Below are 20,977 nucleotides of genomic sequence, written 5' to 3'. Positions count from 1 at the left end.
GTCCATGTTCATACAGATGGCGGTGAAGATATTTCCATGTTCATACAGATTGCGGTGTAGATATGTCCATGTTCATACAGATAGTGGTGTAGATATTTCCAAGTTCATACAGATAGAGGGGCTGATATTTCCATGTTCATACAGATAGCGGTGCTGATATTTCCATGTTTAAACAGGTAGCGGTGTAGATATTTCCATGTTTATACAGATAGCGGTGTAGATATTTCCATGTTTATACAGATAGCGGTGTAGATATTTCCATGTTTATACAGATAGCGGTGTAGATACCTCCATCTCAATACAGATGGCGGTGTATTTATATGTTCATACAGATGGCCGTGCAGATATTTCCATGTTCATACAGATGGCGGTGTAGATATTTCCATGTTCACGCAGATAGCGGTGTAGTTATTTCCATGTGTAAAGAGATAGCTGTGTAGATATTTCCTTGTATATGCAGATAGCTGTGTAGATATTTCCATTTTCATGCAGATAGCGGTTTAGATATTTCCATGTTCAAACAGATAGCGGTGTAGATATTTCCATGTTCATACAGATAGCGGTGTTGATATTTCCATGTTTATACAGATAGCGGTGAAGATGTATGCATGTTTACACAGATAGCGGTGTAGATATTTCCATGTTCATACAGATAGCGGTGTAGATATTTCCATGTTCATCCAGATGGCTGTGTAGATATATCCATGTTCATACAGATAGCGGTGTAGATATTTCCATGTTCATACAGCTAGTGCTGTAGATATTTCCATTTTCATACAGATAGAGGTGTAGCTATTTCCATGTTCATACAGATAGCGGTGTAGATATTTCCATGTTCATACAGATAGCGGTGCTTATATTTCCATGTTTATACAGGTAGTGGTGTAGATATTTCCATGTTTATACAGATAGCGGTGTAGATATTTCCATGTTTACACAGATAGCGGTGTAGGTGTTTCCATGTTTATACAGATAGCGGTGTAGATATTTCCATGTATATGCAGTTAGCTGTGTAGATATTTCCATTTTCAAGCAGATAGCGGTTAAGATATTTCCATGTTCAAACAGATAGCGGTGTAGATATTTCCATGTTCATACAGATAGCGGTGTAGATATTTCCATGTTTATACAGATGGCCGTGAAATGTATGCATGTTTACACAGATAGCGGCGTAGATATTTCCATGTTCAAACAGATAGCGGTGTAGATATTTAAATGTTCATCCAGATGGCTGTGTAGATATATCCATGTTCATACAGATAGCGGTGTAGATATTTCCATGTTCATGCAGATAGCGGTGTAGATATTTCCATGTTCATCCATATGGCTGTGTAGATATATCCATGTTCACAGATGGCGGTGAAGATATTTCCATGTTCATACAGATAGCGGTGTAGATATTTCCATGTTCATACAGATAGTGGTGTAGATATTTCAATGTTCATACAGATAGCGGTGTAGTTATTTCCATGTTCATACAGATAGCGGTGTAGATATTTCCATGTTCATCCAGATGGCTGTGTGGATATGTCCATGTTCATACAGATGGCGGTGAAGATATTTCCATGTTCATACAGATTGCGGTGTAGATATGTCCATGTTCATACAGATAGTGGTGTAGATATTTCCAAGTTCATACAGATAGAGGGGCTGATATTTCCATGTTCATACAGATAGCGGTGCTGATATTTCCATGTTTAAACAGGTAGCGGTGTAGATATTTCCATGTTTATACAGATAGCGGTGTAGATATTTCCATGTTTATACAGATAGCGGTGTAGATATTTCCATGTTTATACAGATAGCGGTGTAGATACCTCCATCTCAATACAGATGGTGGTGTATTTATATGTTCATACAGATGGCCGTGCAGATATTTCCATGTTCATACAGATGGCGGTGTAGATATTTCCATGTTCACGCAGATAGCGGTGTAGTTATTTCCATGTGTAAAGAGATAGCTGTGTAGATATTTCCTTGTATATGCAGATAGCTGTGTAGATATTTCCATTTTCATGCAGATAGCGGTTTAGATATTTCCATGTTCAAACTGATAGCGGTGTAGATATTTCCATGTTCATACAGATAGCGGTGTTGATATTTCCATGTTTATACAGATAGCGGTGAAGATGTATGCATGTTTACACAGATAGCGGTGTAGATATTTCCATGTTCATACAGATAGCGGTGTAGATATTTCCATGTTCATCCAGATGGCTGTGTAGATATATCCATGTTCATACAGATAGCGGTGTAGATATTTCCATGTTCATACAGCTAGTGCTGTAGATATTTCCATTTTCATACAGATAGAGGTGTAGCTATTTCCATGTTCATACAGATAGCGGTGTAGATATTTCCATGTTCGTACAGATAGCAGTGTAGATATTTCCATGTTCATACAGATAGCGGTGCTTATATTTCCATGTTTATACAGGTAGTGGTGTAGATATTTCCATGTTTATACAGATAGCGGTGTAGATATTTCCATGTTTACACAGATAGCGGTGTAGGTGTTTCCATGTTTATACAGATAGCGGTGTAGATATTTCCATGTTTATACAGATAGTGGTGTAGATATTTCCATGTTTATACAGATAGCGGTGTAGGTATTTGCATGTTCATCCAGATGGCTGTGTAGATATACCCATGTTCATACAGATGGCGGTGAAGATATTTCCATGTTCATACAGATAGCGGTGTAGATATTTCCATGTTCGTACTGATAGTGGTGTAGATATTTCCATGTTCATACAGATAGCGGTGTAGCTATTTCCATGTTCATACAGATAGCGGTGTAGATATTTCCATGTTCATCCAGATGGCTGTGTAGACATATCCATGTTCATGCAGATGGCGGTGAAGATAATTCCATGTTCATACAGATAGCGGTGTAGATATTTCCATGTTAATACAGATAGTGGTGTAGATATTTCCAAGTTCATACAGATACAGGGGCTGATATTTCCATGTTCATACAGATAGCGGTGCTGATATTTCCATGTTTATACTGGTAGCGGTGTAGATCTTTCCATGTTCATACAGAAAGCGGTGTAGATATTTCCATGTTCATTCAGATAGCGGTGCTGATATTTCCAAGTTTATACAGGTAGCGGTGCAGATATTTCCATGTTTTTACTGATAGCGGTGTAGATATTTCCATGTTTATACAGATAGCGGTGTAGATATTTCCAGGTTTATACAGATAGCGGTGTAGATATTTCCCTGTTCATCCAGATGGCTGTGTAGATATATCCATGTTCATACAGATGGCGGTGAAGATATTTCCATGTTCATACAGATAGCGGTGTAGATATTTCCATGTTCATACAGATAGTGGTGTAGATATTTCCATGTTCATACAGATAGCGGTGTAGCTATTTCCATGTTCATACAGATAGCGGTGTAGATATTTCCATGTTCATCCAGATGGCTGTGTAGATATATCCATGTTCATACATATGGCGGTGAAGATATTTCCATGCTCATACAGATAGCGGTGTAGATATCTCCACGTTCATACCTATAGTGGTGTTGATATTTCCATGTTCATACAGATAGAGGGGCTGATATTTCCATGTTCATACAGATAGCGGTGCTGATATTTCCATGTTTATACAGGTAGCTTTGTAGATATTTCCATGTTCATACAGATAGCGGTGTAGATATTTCCATGTTTATACAGATAGCGGTGTAGATATCTCCACCTTAATACAGATGGTGGTGTAGATATTTATATGTTCATACAGATGGCCGTGCAGATATTTCCATGTTCATACAGATGGCGGTGTAGATATTTCCATGTTCATACAGATAGCGGTGTAGTTATTTCCATGTGTAAAGAGATAGCTGTGTAGATATTTCCATGTATATGCAGATAGCTGTGTAGATATTTCCATTTTCATACAGATAGCGGTTTAGATATTTCCATGTTCAAACAGATAGCGGTGTAGATATTTCCATGTTCATACAGATAGCGGTGTAGATATTTCCATGTTTATACAGATAGCGGTGAAGATGTATGCATGTTTACACAGATAGCGGTGTAGATATTTCCATGTTCATACAGAAATCGGTGTAGGTATTTCCATGTTCATCCAGATGGCTGTGTAGATATATCCATGTTAATAAAGATAGCGGTGTAGATATTTCCATGTTCATACAGGTAGTGCTGTAGATATTTTCATCTTCATACAGATAGTGGTGAAGCTATTTCCATGTTCATACAGATAGCGGTGAAGCTATTTCCATGTTCGTACAGATAGCGGTGTAGATATTTCCATGTTCGTACAGATAGCGGTGTAGATATTTCCATGTTCATACAGATAGCGGTGCTTATATTTCCATGTTTATACAGGTAGCGGTGTAGATATTTCCATGTTTATACAGATAGCGGTGTAGATATTTCCATGTTTATACAGATAGCTGTGTAGATATTTCCAGGTTCAAACAGATATCGGTTTAATTTCCATGTTCATAAAGATAGCGGTGTAGATATTTCCATGTTTATACAGATAGCGGTGAAGATGTATGCATGTTTACACAGATAGCGGTGTAGATATTTCCATGTTCATACAGATAGCGGTGTAGATATTTCCATGTTCATCCAGATGGCTGTGTAGATATATCCATGTTCATACAGATAACGGTGACTATATTTCCATATTCATACAGATAGTGGTGTAGGTATTTCCATGTTCATACAGATAGCTTTGTAGCTATTTCCATGTTCATACAGATAGCGGTGTAGATCTTTCCATGTTCGTACAGATAGCGGTGTAGATATTTCCATGTTCATACAGATAGCGGTGCTGATATTTCCACGTTTATACTGATAGCGGTGTAGGTGTTTCCATGTTTACACAGATAGCGGTGTAGATATTTCCATGTTTAAACAGATAGCGGTGTAGATATTTCCATGTTTATACAGATAGCGGTGTAGGTATTTCCATGTTCATCCAGATGGTTGTGTAGATATACCCATGTTCATACAGATGGCGGTGAAGATATTTCCATGTTCATACAGATAGCGGTGTAGATATTTCCATGTTCGTACTGATAGTGGTGTAGATATTTCCATGTTCATACAGATAGCGGTGTAGCTATTTCCATGTTCATACAGATAGCGGTGTAGATATTTCCATGTTCATCCAGATGGCTGTGTAGACATATCCATGTTCATGCAGATGGCGGTGAAGTTAATTCCATGTTCATACAGATAGCGGTGTAGATATTTCCATGTTAATACAGATAGTGGTGTAGATATTTCCAAGTTCATACAGATAGAGGGGCTGATATTTCCATGTTCATACAGATAGCGGTGCTGATATTTCCATGTTTATACTGGTAGCGGTGTAGATCTTTCCATGTTCGTACAGATAGCGGTGTAGATATTTCCATGTTCATTCAGATAGCGGTGCTGATATTTCCATGTTTATACAGGTTGCGGTGCAGATATTTCCATGTTTTTACTGATAGCGGTGTAGATATTTCCATGTTTATACAGATAGCGGTGTAGATATTTCCAGGTTTATACAGATAGCGGTGCAGATATTTCCATGTTCATACAGATAGCGGTGTAGGTATTTCCATGTTCATCCAGATGGCTGTGTAGATATATCCATGTTCATACAGATGGCGGTGAAGATATTTCCATGCTCATACAGATAGCGGTGTAGATATGTCCACGTTCATACATATAGTGGTGTTGATATTTCCATGTTCATACAGATAGAGGGGCTGATATTTCCATGTTCATACAGATAGCGGTGCTGATATTTCCATGTTTAAACAGGTAGCGGTGTAGATATTTCCATGTTCATACAGATAGCGGTGTAGATATTTACATGTTTATACAGATAGCGGTGCAGATATCTCCACCTTAATACAGATGGTGGTGTAGATATTTATATGTTCATACAGATGGCCGTGCAGATATTTCCATGTTCATACAGATGGCGGTGTAGATATTTCCATGTTCATACAGATAGCGGTGTAGTTATTTCCATGTGTAAAGAAATAGCTGCGTAGATATTTCCATGTATATGTAGATAGCTGTGTAGATATTTCCATTTTCATACAGATAGCGGTTTAGATATTTCCATGTTCAAACAGATAGCGGTGTAGATATTTCCATGTTCATACAGATAGCGGTGTAGATATTTCCATGTTTATACAGATAGCGGTGAAGATGTATGCATGTTTACACAGATAGCGGTGTAGATGTTTCCATGTTCATACAGAAAGCGGTGTAGGTATTTCCATGTTCATCCAGATGGCTGTGTAGATATATCCATGTTAATACAGATAGCGGTGTAGATATTTCCATGTTCATACAGGTAGTGCTGTAGATATTTCCATCTTCATACAGATAGCGGTGAAGCTATTTCCATGTTCATACAGATAGCGGTGTAGATATTTCCATGTTTATACAGATAACGGTGAAGATGAATGCATGTTTACACAGATAGCGGTGTAGATATTTCCATGTTCAAACAGATAGCGGTGTAGATATTTCCATGTTCATACAGATAGCGGTGAAGATGTATGCATGTTTACACAGATAGCGGTGTAGATATTTCCATGTTCATACAGATAGCGGTGTAGATATTTCCATGTTCATCCAGATGGCTGTGTAGATATATCCATGTTCATACAGATAGCGGTGTAGATATTTCCATGTTCATACAGATAGTGGTGTAGATATTTCCATGTTCACACAGATAGCGGTGTAGTTATTTCCATATTCATACAGATAGCGGTGTAGATATTTCCATGTTCGTACAGATAGCGTTGCTGATATTTCCATGTTTATACAGGTAGCGGTGTGGATATTTCCATGTTTATACAGATAGCGGTGTAGGTATTTCCATGTTTATACAGATAGCGGTGTAGATATTTCCAGGTTTATACAGATAGCGGTGTAGATATCTCCATCTTAATACTGATGGCGGTGTAGATATTTATATGTTCATACAGATGGCGGTGCAGATATATCCATGTTCATACAGATGGCGGTGTAGATATTTCCATGTTCATACAGATAGCGGTGTAGCTATTTCCATGTTCATGCAGATAGCGGAGTAGATATTTCCATGTTCATCCAGATGGCTGTGTAGATATATCCATGTTCATACAGATGGCGGTGAAGATATTTCCATGTTCATACAGATAGCGGTGTAGATATTTCCATGTTTATACAGATAGCGGTGAAGATGTATGCATGTTTACACAGATAGCGGTGTAGATATTTCCATGTTAATACAGATAGCGGTGTAGATATTTCCATGTTCAAACAGATAGTGGTGTAGATATTTCCATGTTCATGCAGATAGCGGTGTAGATATTTCCATGTTCATAGAGATAGCGGTGTACATATTTCCATGTTCGTACAGATACCGGTGCAGATATTTCCATGTTCATACAGATAGCGGTGCTTTTATTTCCATGTTCATACAGGTAACGGTGTAGATATTTCCCTGTTTATACAGATAGCAGTGTAGATATTTCCATGTTTATACAGATAGCGGTGTAGATATTTCCAAGTTTATACAGATAGCGGTGTAGATGTCTCCATCTTAATACAGATGGCGGTTTAGATATTTATATGTTCATACAGATGGCGGTGCAGATATTTCCATGTTCATACAGATGGCGGTGTAGATATATCCATGTTCATACAGATAGAGGTGTATTTATTTCCATGTGTAAAGAGATAGCGGTGTAGATATTTCCATGTATATGCAGATAGCAGTGTATATATTTCAATTTTCATACAGATAGCGGTTTAGATATTTCCATGTTCAAACAGATAGCGGTGTAGATATTTCCATGTTCATACAGATAGCGGTGTAGATATTTCCATGTTTATACAGATAGCGGTGAAGATGTATGCATGTTTACACAGATAGCGGTGTAGATATTTCCATGTTCATCCAGATGGCTGTGTAGATATACCAATGTTCATACAGATAGCGGTGTAGATATTTCCATGTTCATACAGATAGTGGTGTAGATATTTCCATGTTCATGCAGATAGCGGTGTAGATATTTCCATGTTCATACAGATAGCGGTGTAGATATTTCCATGTTCATACAGATAGCGGTGTAGATAATTCCATGTTCATACAGATAGCGGTGCTTATATTTCCATGTTCATACAGGTAACGGTGTAGATATTTCCCTGTTTATACAGATAGCAGTGTAGATATTTCCATGTTTATTCAGATAGCGGTGTAGATATTTCCAAGTTTATACAGATAGCGGTGTAGATATCTCCATCTTAATACAGATGGCGGTTTAGATATTTATATGTTCATACAAATGGCGGTGCAGATATTTCCATGTTCATCCAGATGGCTGTGTAGATATATCCATGTTCATACAGATGGCGGTGAAGATATTTCCATGTTCATACAGATTGCGGTGTACATATGTCCATGTTCATACAGATAGTGGTGTAGATATTTCCATGTTCATACAGATAGAGGGGCTGATATTTCCATGTTCATACAGATAGCAGTGCTGATATTTCCATGTTTAAACAGGGAGCGGTGTAGATATTTCCATGTTTATACAGATAGCGGTGTAAATATTTCCATGTTTATACAGATAGCTGTGTAGATATTTCCATGTTTATACAGATAGCGGTGTAGATACCTCCATTTCAATACAGATGGCGGTGTATTTAAATGTTCATACAAATGGCCGTGCAGATATTTCCATGTTCATACAGATGGCGGTGTAGATATTTCCATGTTCACACAGATAGCGGTGTAGTTATTTCCATGTGTAAAGAGATAGCTGTGTAGATATTTCCTTGTATATGCAGATAGCTGTGTAGATATTTCCATTTTCATGCAGATAGCGGTTTAGATATTTCCATGTTCAAACAGATAGCGGTGTAGATATTTCCATGTTCATACAGATAGCGGTGTTGATATTTCCATGTTTATACAGATAGCGGTGAAGGTGTATGCATGTTTACACAGATAGCGGTGTAGATATTTCCATGTTCATACAGATAGCGGTGTAGATATTTCCATGTTCATCCAGATGGCTGTGTAGATATATCCATGTTCATACAGATAGCGCTGTTGATATTTCCATGTTCATACAGCTAGTGCTGTAGATATTTCCATGTTCATACAGATAGAGGTGTAGCTATTTCCTTGTTCATACAGATAGCGGTGTAGATATTTCCATGTTCGTACAGATAGCGGTGTAGATATTTCCATCTTCATACAGATAGCTGTGCTTATATTTCCATGTTTATACTGGTAGTGGTGTAGATATTTCCATGTTTATATAGATAGCGGTGTAGATATTTCCATGTTTACACTGATAGCGGTGTAGGTGTTTCCATGTTTACACAGATAGCGGTGTAGATATTTCCATGTTTAAACAGATAGCGGTGTAGATATTTCCATGTTTATACAGATAGCGGTGTAGGTATTTCCATGTTCATCCAGATGGCTGTGTAGATATACCCATGTTCATACAGATGGCGGTGAAGATATTTCCATGTTCATACAGATAGCGGTGTAGATATTTCCATGTTCGTACTGATAGTGGTGTAGATATTTCCATGTTCATACAGATAGCGGTGTAGCTATTTCCATGTTCATACAGATAGCGGTGTAGATATTTCCATGTTCATCCAGATGGCTGTGTAGACATATCCATGTTCATGCAGATGGCGGTGAAGTTAATTCCATGTTCATACAGATAGCGGTGTAGATATTTCCATGTTAATACAGATAGTGGTGTAGATATTTCCAAGTTCATACAGATAGAGGGGCTGATATTTCCATGTTCATACAGATAGCGGTGCTGATATTTCCATGTTTATACTGGTAGCGGTGTAGATCTTTCCATGTTCGTACAGATAGCGGTGTAGATATTTCCATGTTCATTCAGATAGCGGTGCTGATATTTCCATGTTTATACAGGTAGCGGTGCAGATATTTCCATGTTTTTACTGATAGCGGTGTAGATATTTCCATGTTTATACAGATAGCGGTGTAGATATTTCCAGGTTTATACAGATAGCGGTGCAGATATTTCCAAGTTCATCCAGATGGCTGTGTAGATATATCCATGTTCATACAGATGGCGGTGAAGATATTTCCATGTTCATACAGATAGCGGTGTAGATATTTCCATGTTCATACAGATAGTGGTGTAGATATTTCCATGTTCATACAGATAGCGGTGTAGCTATTTCCATGTTCATACAGATAGCGGTGTAGGTATTTCCATGTTCATCCAGATGGCTGTGTAGATATATCCATGTTCATACAGATGGCGGTGAAGATATTTCCATGCTCATACAGATAGCGGTGTAGATATGTCCACGTTCATACATATAGTGGTGTTGATATTTCCATGTTCATACAGATAGAGGGGCTGATATTTCCATGTTCATACAGATAGCGGTGCTGATATTTCCATGTTTAAACAGGTAGCGGTGTAGATATTTCCATCTTTATACAGATAGCGGTGTAGATATTTCCATGTTTATACAGATAGCGGTGCAGATATCTCCACCTTAATACAGATGGTGGTGTAGATATTTATATGTTCATACAGATGGCCGTGCAGATATTTCCATGTTCATACAGATGGCGGTGTAGATATTTCCATGTTCATACAGATAGCGGTGTAGTTATTTCCATGTGTAAAGAGATAGCTGCGTAGATATTTCCATGTATATGTAGATAGCTGTGTAGATATTTCCATTTTCATACAGATAGCGGTTTAGATATTTCCATGTTCAAACAGATAGCGGTGTAGATATTTCCATGTTCATACAGATAGCGGAGTAGATATTTCCATGTTTATACAGATAGCGGTTAAGATGTATGCATGTTTACACAGATAGCGGTGTAGATGTTTCCATGTTCATACAGAAAGCGGTGTAGGTATTTCCATGTTCATCCAGATGGCTGTGTAGATATATCCATGTTAATACAGATAGCGGTGTAGATATTTCCATGTTCATACAGGTAGTGCTGTAGATATTTCCATCTTCATACAGATAGCGGTGAAGCTATTTCCATGTTCGTACAGATAGCGGTGTAGATATTTCCATGTTCGTACAGATAGCGGTGTAGATATTTCCATGTTCATACAGATAGCGGTGCTTATATTTCCATGTTTATACAGGTAGCGGTGTAGATATTTCCATGTTTATACAGATAGCGGTGTAGATATTTCCATGTTTATACAGATAGCTGTGTAGATATTTCCAGGTTCAAACAGATATCGGTTTAATTTCCATGTTCATAAAGATAGCGGTGTAGATATTTCCATGTTTATACAGATAGCGGTGAAGATGTATGCATGTTTACACAGATAGCGGTGTAGATATTTCCATGTTCATACAGATAGCGGTGTAGATATTTCCATGTTCATCCAGATGGCTGTGTAGATATATCCATGTTCATACAGAGAGCGGAGTAGATATTTCCATGTTCATACAGATAGTGGTGTAGATGTTTCCATGTTCATACAGATAGCGGTGTAGCTATTTCCATGTCCATGCAGATAGCGGTGTAAATATTTCCATGTTCATCCAGATCGCTGTGTAGATATTTCCATGTTCATACAGATAGTGGTGAACATAATTCCATGTTCATACAGATAGCGGTGTAGTTATTTCCATGTGTAAAGAGATAGCTGTGTAGATATTTCCATGTATATTCAGATAGCTGTGTAGATATTTCCATTTTCATGCAGATAGCGGTGTAGATATTTCTAAGTTCAAAAAGATAGCGGTGTAGATATTTCCATGTTCATACAGATAGCGGTGTAAAAATTTCCATGTTTATACAGATAACGGTGAAGATGTATGCCTGTTTACACAGAGAGCGGTGTAGATATTTCCATGTTCATATAGATAGCGGTGTAGATATTTCCATGTTCATACAGAGAGCGTTGTAGATATTTCCATGTTCATACAGATAGCGGTGTAGATATTTCCATGTTTATACAGATAGCGGTGTAGATATCTCCATCTTAATACAGATGGCCGTGTAGATAGCTATAAGTTCATATAGATGGCGGTGGAGATATTTCTATGTTCATACAGATGGCGGTGTAGATATTTCCATGTTTATAGAGATAGCGGTGTAGTTATTTACATGTGAAAAGAAATAGCTGTGTAGATATTTCCATGTATATGCACATAGCTCTGTAGATATTTCCATTTTCATGCAGATAGCAGTGCAGATATTTCCATGTTCAAACAGATAGCGGTGTAGGTATTTCCCTGTTCATACAGATAGCGGTGTAGATATATCCATGTTTATACAGATAGCGGTGAGGATGTGTGCATGTTTACACAGATAGCGGTGTAGATATTTCCATGTTCATACAGATAGAGGTGTAGATAATTCCATGTTCATCCAGAAGGCTGTGTAGATATATCCATGTTCATACAGATAGCGGTGTAGCTATTTCCATGTTCATACAGATAGCGGTGTAGCTATTTCTATGTTCATACAGATAGCGGTGTAGATATTTCCATGTTCATACAGATAGCGGTGTAGCTATTTCCATGTTCATACAGATAGCGGTGTAGATATTTCCATGTTCATTCTGATGGCTGTGTAGATATATCCATGTTCATACAGATGGCGGTGCAGATATTTCCATCTTCATACAGATAGCGGTGTAGATATTTCCATGTTCATACAGATAGTGGTGTAGATATTTCCATGTTCATACAGATAGCGGTGTAGCTATTTCCATGTTCATACAGATAGCGGTGTAGATATTTCCATATTCATCCAGATGTCTTTGTAGATATATCCATGTTCATACAGATGGCAGTGAAGATATTTCCATGTTCATACGGATAGCGGTGTAGATATTTCCATGTTCATCCAGATAGTGGTGTAGATAATTCCATGTTCATACAGATAGCGGTGTAGTTATTTCCATGTGTAAAGAGATAGTTGTGTAGATATTTCCATGTATATTCAGATAGCTGTGTAGATATTTCCATTTTCATGCAGATAGCTGTGTAGATATTTCTAAGTTCAAAAAGATAGCGGTGTAGATATTTCCATGTTCATACAGATAGCGGTGTAGAAATTTCCATGTTTATACAGATAGCGGTGAAGATGTATGCCTGTTTACACAGATCGCGGTGTAGATATTTCCATGTTCATACAGATAGCGGTGTAGATATTTCCATGTTCATCCAGATGGCTGTGTAGATATATCAATGTTTAAACAGATGGCGTTGAAGATATTTCCATGTTCATACAGATAGCGGTGTATATGTTTCCATGTTTATACAGATAGCGGTGTAGATATCTCCATCTTAATACAGATGGCGGTGTAGATAGTTATATGTTCATACAGATGGCGGTGGAGATATTTCCAACTTCATTCAGATGGCGGTGTAGATATTTCCATGTTTATAGAGATAGCGGTGTAGTTATTTACATGTGTAAAGAAATAGCTGTGTAGATATTTCCATGTATATGCAGATAGCTGTGTAGATATTTCCATTTTCATGCAGATAGCGGTGTAGATATTACCAAGTTCAAACAGATAGCGGTGTAGGTATTTCCATGTTCATACAGATAGCGGTGTAGATATATCCATGTTTATACTGATAGCGGTGAAGAAGTAAGCATGTTTACACAGATAGCGGTGTAGATATTTCCATGTTCATACAGATAGCCGTGTAGATATTTCCATGTTCATCCAGAAGGCTGTGTAGATATATCCATGTTCATACAGATTGCGGTGTAGATATTTCCATGTTCATACAGATAGTGGTGTAGATATTTCCATGTTCATACAGATAGCGGTGTAGTTATTTCCATGTTCATACAGATAGCGGTGTAGCTATTTCCATGTTCATACAGATAGCGGTGTAGATATTTCCATGTTCATCCAGATGGCTGTGTAGATATATCCATGTTCATACAGATGGCGGTGAAGATATTTCCATGTCCATACAGATAGCAGTGTAGATATTTCCATGTTCATGCAGATAGTGGTGTAGATAATTCCATGTTCATACTGATAGCCGTGTAGGTATTTCCATGTGTAAAGAGATAGCTGTGTAGATATTTCCATGTATATTCAGATAGCTGTGTAGATATTTCCATTTTCATGCAGATAGCGGGGTAGATATTTCTAAGTTCAAAAAGATAGTGGTGTAGATATTTCCATGTTCATACAGATAGCGGTGTAGAAATTTCCATGTTTATACAGATAGCGGTGAAGATGTATGCCTGTTTACACAGATCGCGGTGTAGATATTTCCATGTTCATACAGATAGCGGTGTAGATATTTCCATGTTCATCCAGATGGCTGTGTAGATATATCCATGTTTAAACAGATGGCGTTGAAGATATTTCCATGTTCATACAGATAGCGGTGTAGATATTTCCATGTTCATACAGATAGTGGTTAAGATATTTCCATGTTCATTCAGATAGCGGTGTAGGTATTTCCATGTTTACACAGATAGCGGTGAAGATATTTCCATGTTTATACTGATAGCGGTGTAGATATCTCCATCTTAATACAGATGGCGGTGTAGATATTTATGTGTTCATACACATGGCGGTGCAGATATTTCCATGTTTATACAGATGGCGGTGTAGATATTTCCATGTTTATAGAGATAGCGGTGTAGTTATTTCCATGTGTAAAGAGATAGCTGTGTAGATATTTCCATGTATATGCAGATAGCTGTGTAGATATTTCCATTTTCATGCAGATAGCGGTGTACATATTTCCATGTTCAAACAGGTAGCGGTGCAGATATTTCCATGTTCATACAGATAGCGGTGTAGATATTTCCATGTTTATACAGATAGCGGAGAAAATCTATGCATGTTTACAAAGATAGCGGTGAAGATATTTCCATGTTCATACAGATAGCGGTGTAGATATTTCCATGTTCACCCACATGGATGTGTAGTTATTTCCATGTTCATACACATGGCGGTGAAGATATTTCCATGTTCATACAGATAGCGGTGTAGATATTTCCATGTTCATACAGATAGCGGCGTAGATATTTCCATGTTCATACAGATAGCGGTGCTGATATTTCCATGTTCATCCAGATGGCTGTGTATATATATCCATGTTCGTAGAGATGGCGGTGAAGATATTTCCATGTTCATACTGATGGCGGTGTGGATATTACCGTGTTCATACAGATAGCGGTGATGATATTTCCATGTTTATACAGGTAGCGGTGTAGATATATCCATGTTTACACAGATAGCGGTGTAGATATTTCCATGTTTATAGAGATAGCGGTGTGGATATTTCCATGTTTATACAGATAGAGGTGTAGATATCTCCATCTTAATACTGATGGTGGTGTAGATATTTATATGTTCATACAGATGGCGGTGCAGATATTTCCATGCTCATACAGATGGCGGTGTAGATATTACCATGTTCATACAGATAGCGGTGTAGTTATTTCCATGTGTAAAGAGATAGCTGTGTAGATATTTCCATGTATATGCAGATAGCTGTGTAGATATTTCCATATTCATGCAGATAGCGGTGTAGATATTTCCATGTTCAAACAGATATCGGTGTAGATATTTCCATGTTCCTACAGATAGCGGTGCTGATATTTACATGTTTATACAGGCTGCGGTGTAGATATTTCCATGTTCATCCAGAAGGCTGTGTAGATATATCCATGTTCATACAGATAGCGGTGAAGATATTTCCATGTTTATACAGATAGCGCTGAAGATGTATGCATGTTTACACAGATACCGGTGTAGATATTTCCATGTTCATACAGATATCGGTGTAGATATTTCCATGTTCATCCAGATGGCTGTGTAGATATATCCATGTTCATACAGATAGCGGTGAAGATATTTCCATGTTCATACAGATAGTCCTGTAGATATTTCCATGTTCATACAGATATCGGTGCTTATATTTCCATGTTTATACAGGTAGCGGTGTAGATATTTCCATGTTTATACAGATAGCGGTGTAGATATTTCCATGTTTATACAGATAGCGGTGTAGATATTTCCAAGTTCATACAGATAGTGGTGTAGATATTTCCATGTTCATACAGATAGCGGTGTAGCTATTTCCATGTTCATACAGATAGCGGTGTAGATATTTCCATGTTCATACAGATAGTGGTGTAGATATTTCCATGTTCATACAGATAGCTGTGTAGCTATTTCCATGTTCATACAGATAGCGGTGTAGATATTTCCATGTTCATCCAGATGGCTGTGTAGACATATCCATGTTCATACAGATGGCGGTGAAGGTAATTCCATGTTCATACAGATAGCGGTGTAGATATTTCCATGTTCATACAGATAGTGGTGTAGATATTTCCATATTCATACAGCTTGAGGGGCTGATATTTCCATGTTCATACAGATAGCGGTGTTGATAATTCCAAGTTTATACAGGTAGCGGTGTAGATATTTCCATGTTCATCCAGATGGCTCTGTAGATACATCCATGTTCATATGGATGGCGGTGAAGATATTTCCATGTTCGTACAGATAGCGGTGTATATATTTCCCTGTTTATTCAAATAGCAGTGTAGATTTTTCCATGTTTATACAGATAACGGTGTAGATATTTCCAAGTTTATACAGATAACGGTGTAGATATTTCCAAGTTTATACAGATAACGGTGTAGATATCTCCATCTTAATACAGATGGCGGTGTAGATATTTATATGTTCATACAGATGGCGGTGCAGATATTTCCAAGTTCATACTGATGGCGGTGTAGATATTTCCATGTTTATAGAGATAGCGGTGTAGTTATTTCCTTGTGTAAAGGGATAGCTTTGTAGATATTTCCATGTATATGCAGATAGCTGTGTAGATATTTCCATTTTCATGCAGATAGCGGTGCAGATATTTCCATGTTCAAACAGATAGCGGTGTAGATATTTCAATGTTCATACAGATAGCGGTGTAGATATTTCCATGTTTATACAGATAGCGGTGAAGATATATGCATGTTTACACTGATAGCGGTGTAGGTATTTCCATGTTCATACAGATAGCGTTGTAGATATTTCCATTTTCATCCAGATGGCTGTGAAGATATATCCATGTTCATACAGATGGCGGTGAAGATATTTCCATGTTCCTACAGATAGCGGTGTAGATATTTCCATGTTCATACAGATATTGGTGTAGATATTTCCATGTTCATACAGATAGCGGTTTTGCTATTTCCATGTTCATACAGATAGCGTTGTAGATATTTCCATGTTCATCCAGATGGCTGTGTAGATATATCCATGTTCATACAGATGGCGGTGAAGATATTTCCAGGTTCATACAGATAGCGGTGTAAATATTTCCATGTTCATTCAGATAGTGGTGTAGATATTTCCATGTTCATACAGATAGCGGTGTAGCTATTTCCATGTTCATACAGAGAGCGGTGTAGATATTTCCATCTTCATCCAGATGGCTGTGTAGACACATCCATGTTCATACAGATGGCGGTGAAGATAATTCCATGTTCATAGAGATAGCGGTGTAGATATTTTCATGTTCATACAGATAGTGGTGTAGATATTTCCATGTTCATACAGATAGAGGGGCTGATATTTCCATGTTCATACAGATAGCGGTGCTGATATTTCCATGTTTATACAGGTAGCGTTGTAGATATTTCCATGTTTATACAGATAGCAGTGTAGATATCTCCATCTTAATACAGATGTCGATGTAGATATTTATATGTTCATAAAGATGGCCGTGCAGATATTTCCATGTTCATACATATGGCGGTGTAGATATATCCATGTTCATACAGATAGCGGTGTAGTTATTTCCATGTGTAAAGAGATAGCGTTGTAGATATTTCCATGTATATGCAGATAGCAGTGTAGATATTTCCATTTTCATGCAGAAAGCGGTTTAGATATTTCCATGTTCAAACAGATAGCGGTGTAGATATTTCCATGTTCATACAGATAGCGGTGTAGATATTTCCATGTTTATACAGATAGCGGTGAAGATGTATGCATGTTTCCTCAGATAGCGGTGTAGATATTTCCATGTTCATACAGATAGCGGTGTAGATATTTCCATGTTCATCCAGATGGCTGTGTAGATATATCCATGTTCATACAGATAGTGCTGTAGATATTTCCATGTTCATGCAGATAGCGGTGTAGCTATTTCCATATTCATACAGATAGCGGAGTAGATATTTCCATGTTCGTACAGATAGCGGTGTAGATATTTCCATGTTCATACAGATAGCGGTGCTTATATTTCCATGTTCATACAGGTAGCGGTGTAGATATTTCCCTGTTTATGCAGATAGCAGTGTAGATATTTCCATCTTTATACATATAGCGGTGTAGATATTTCCATGTTTATGCAGCTAGCGGTGTAGATATTTCCATGTTTATACTGATAGCGGTGTAGATATTTCCATGTTTATACAGATAGCCGTGTAGATATTTCCATGTTTATTCAGATAGCGGTGTAGCTATCTCCATCTTAATACTGATGGCGGTGTAGATATTTATAAGTTCACACAGATGGCGGTGCAGATATTTCCATGTTCATCCAGATGGCGGTGTAGATATCTCCATGTTTATAGAGATAGCGGTGTAGTTATTTCCATGTATAAAGAGATAGCTTTGTAGATATTTCCATTTTCATGCAGATAGCGGTGTAGATATTTCCATGTTCAAACAGATAGCGGTGTAGATATTTCCATGTTCACACAGATAGCGGTGCTGATATTTCCATGTTTATACAGGTAGCGGTGTAGATATTTCCATGTTTATACAGATAGCGGTGTAGATATTTCCATGTTTATACAGATAGCGGTGTAGATATCTCCATCTTAATATAGATGGCGGTGTAGATATTTATGTGTTCATACAGATGGCGGTGCAGATATTTCCATGTTCATACCGATGGCGGTGTTGATATTTCCATGTTCATACAGATAGCGGTGTTGTTATTTCCATGTGTAACGAGATAGCTGGGTAGATATTTCCATGTAGATGCAGATAGCTGTGTAGATATTTCCATTTTCATGCAGATAGCGGTGTAGATATTTCCATGTTCAAACAGATAGCGGTGTAGATATTTCCATGTTCATCCTGATAGCGTTGTAGATATTTCCATGTTTATACAGATAGCGGGGAAGATATATGCAAGTTTACAAAGATAGCGGTCTAGATATTTCCATGTTCATCCAGATGGCTGTGTTGATATATCCATGCTCATACAGATAACGGTGTAGATATTTCCATGTTCATACAGATAGTGGTGTAGATATTTCCATGTTCTTACAGATAGCGGTGTAGCTATTCCCATGTTCATGCAGATAGCGGTGTAGATTTTTCCATGTTCATCCAGATGGCTGTGTAGATATATGCATGTTCATAGAGATGGCGGTGAAGGTATTTCCATGTTCATACAGACAGCGGTGTAGATATTTCCATGTTCATACAGATAGTGGTGTTGATATTTCCATGTTCATACAGGTAGTCTTGTAGATATTTCCATGTTCATACAGATAGCGGTGTAGCTATTTCCATGTTCATACAAATAACGGTGTAGTTATTCCCATGTTCATATATATAGCAGTGTAAATATTTCCATGTTCATCCAGATGGCTGTGTAGATATATCCATCTTCATACACACGGTAGTGAATAGATTTCCATGTTCATACAGATAACCGTGTAGATATTTCCATGTTCATACAGATAGCAGTGTAGACATTTCCATGTTCATATAGATGGCGGTGCTGATATTTCCATGTTTATACAGGTAGAGGTGTAGATATTTTCATGTTTATACAGATAGCGGTGTAGTTATTTCCATGTTTATACAGTTAGCGATGTAGTTATTTCCATGTTTATACAGATAGCGGTGTAGATATTTCCATGTTTATACTGATAGCGGTGTAGATATCTCCATCTTAATACTGATGGCGGTGAAGATATTTCCATGTTCATACAGATAGCGGTGTTGATATTTCCATGTTCTTTCAGATAGCGGTGTAGATATTTCCATGTTCGTACAGATAGCGGTGTAGATATTCCCATGTTCATATATATAGCGGTGTAGATATTTCCATTTTCATCCAGATGGATGTGTTGATATATCCATGTTCATACAGATGGCGGTGAAGAGATTTCCATGTTCATACTGATGGCGGTGTAGATATTTCCGTGTTCATACAGATAGCGGTGCTGATATTTCCATGTTTATACAGGTAGCGGTGTAGATATTTCCATGTTTATACAGATAGCGGTGTAGATATTTCCATGTTCATACAGATAGCTGTGTAGATATTTCCATGTTTATACAGATAGAGGTGTAGATATCTCCATCTTAATACAGATGGCAGTGTAGATATTTATATGTTCATACAGATGGAGGTGCAGATATTTCCATGTTCATACTGATGGCCGTGTAGATATTACCATGTTCATACAGATAGCGGTATAGATATTTCCAAGTGTAAAGAGATGGCTGTGTAGATATTTCCATGTATATGCAGATAGCTGTGTAGATATTTCCATTTTCATGCAGATAGCGGTGTAGATATTTCCATGTTTAAACAGATATCGGTGTAGATATTTCCATGTTCATACAGATCGCGGTAAAGATATTTCCATGTTTATACAGATAGCGGTGAAGATGTATGCATGTTTACACACATAGCGGTGTAGATATTTGCATGTTCATACAGATATCGGTGTAGATATTTCCATGTTCATCCAGATGACTGTGTAGAAATATCCATGTTCCTACAGATAGCGGTGAAGATATTTCCATGTTCATACAGATAGTGCTGTAGATATTTCCATGTTCATACACATAGCGGTGTACCTATTTCCATGTTCATACAGATAGCGGCGTAGATATTTCCATGTTCGTACAGATAGCGGTGTAGATATTTCCATGTTCATACAGATATCGGTGCTTATATTTCCAT

This window comes from Gorilla gorilla, chromosome 9, assembly GCF_029281585.2.
Source record: "Gorilla gorilla gorilla isolate KB3781 chromosome 9, NHGRI_mGorGor1-v2.1_pri, whole genome shotgun sequence".
NCBI classification, from domain to species: Eukaryota; Metazoa; Chordata; class Mammalia; order Primates; family Hominidae; genus Gorilla; species Gorilla gorilla.
This window is presented reverse-complemented; position numbering follows the sequence as displayed.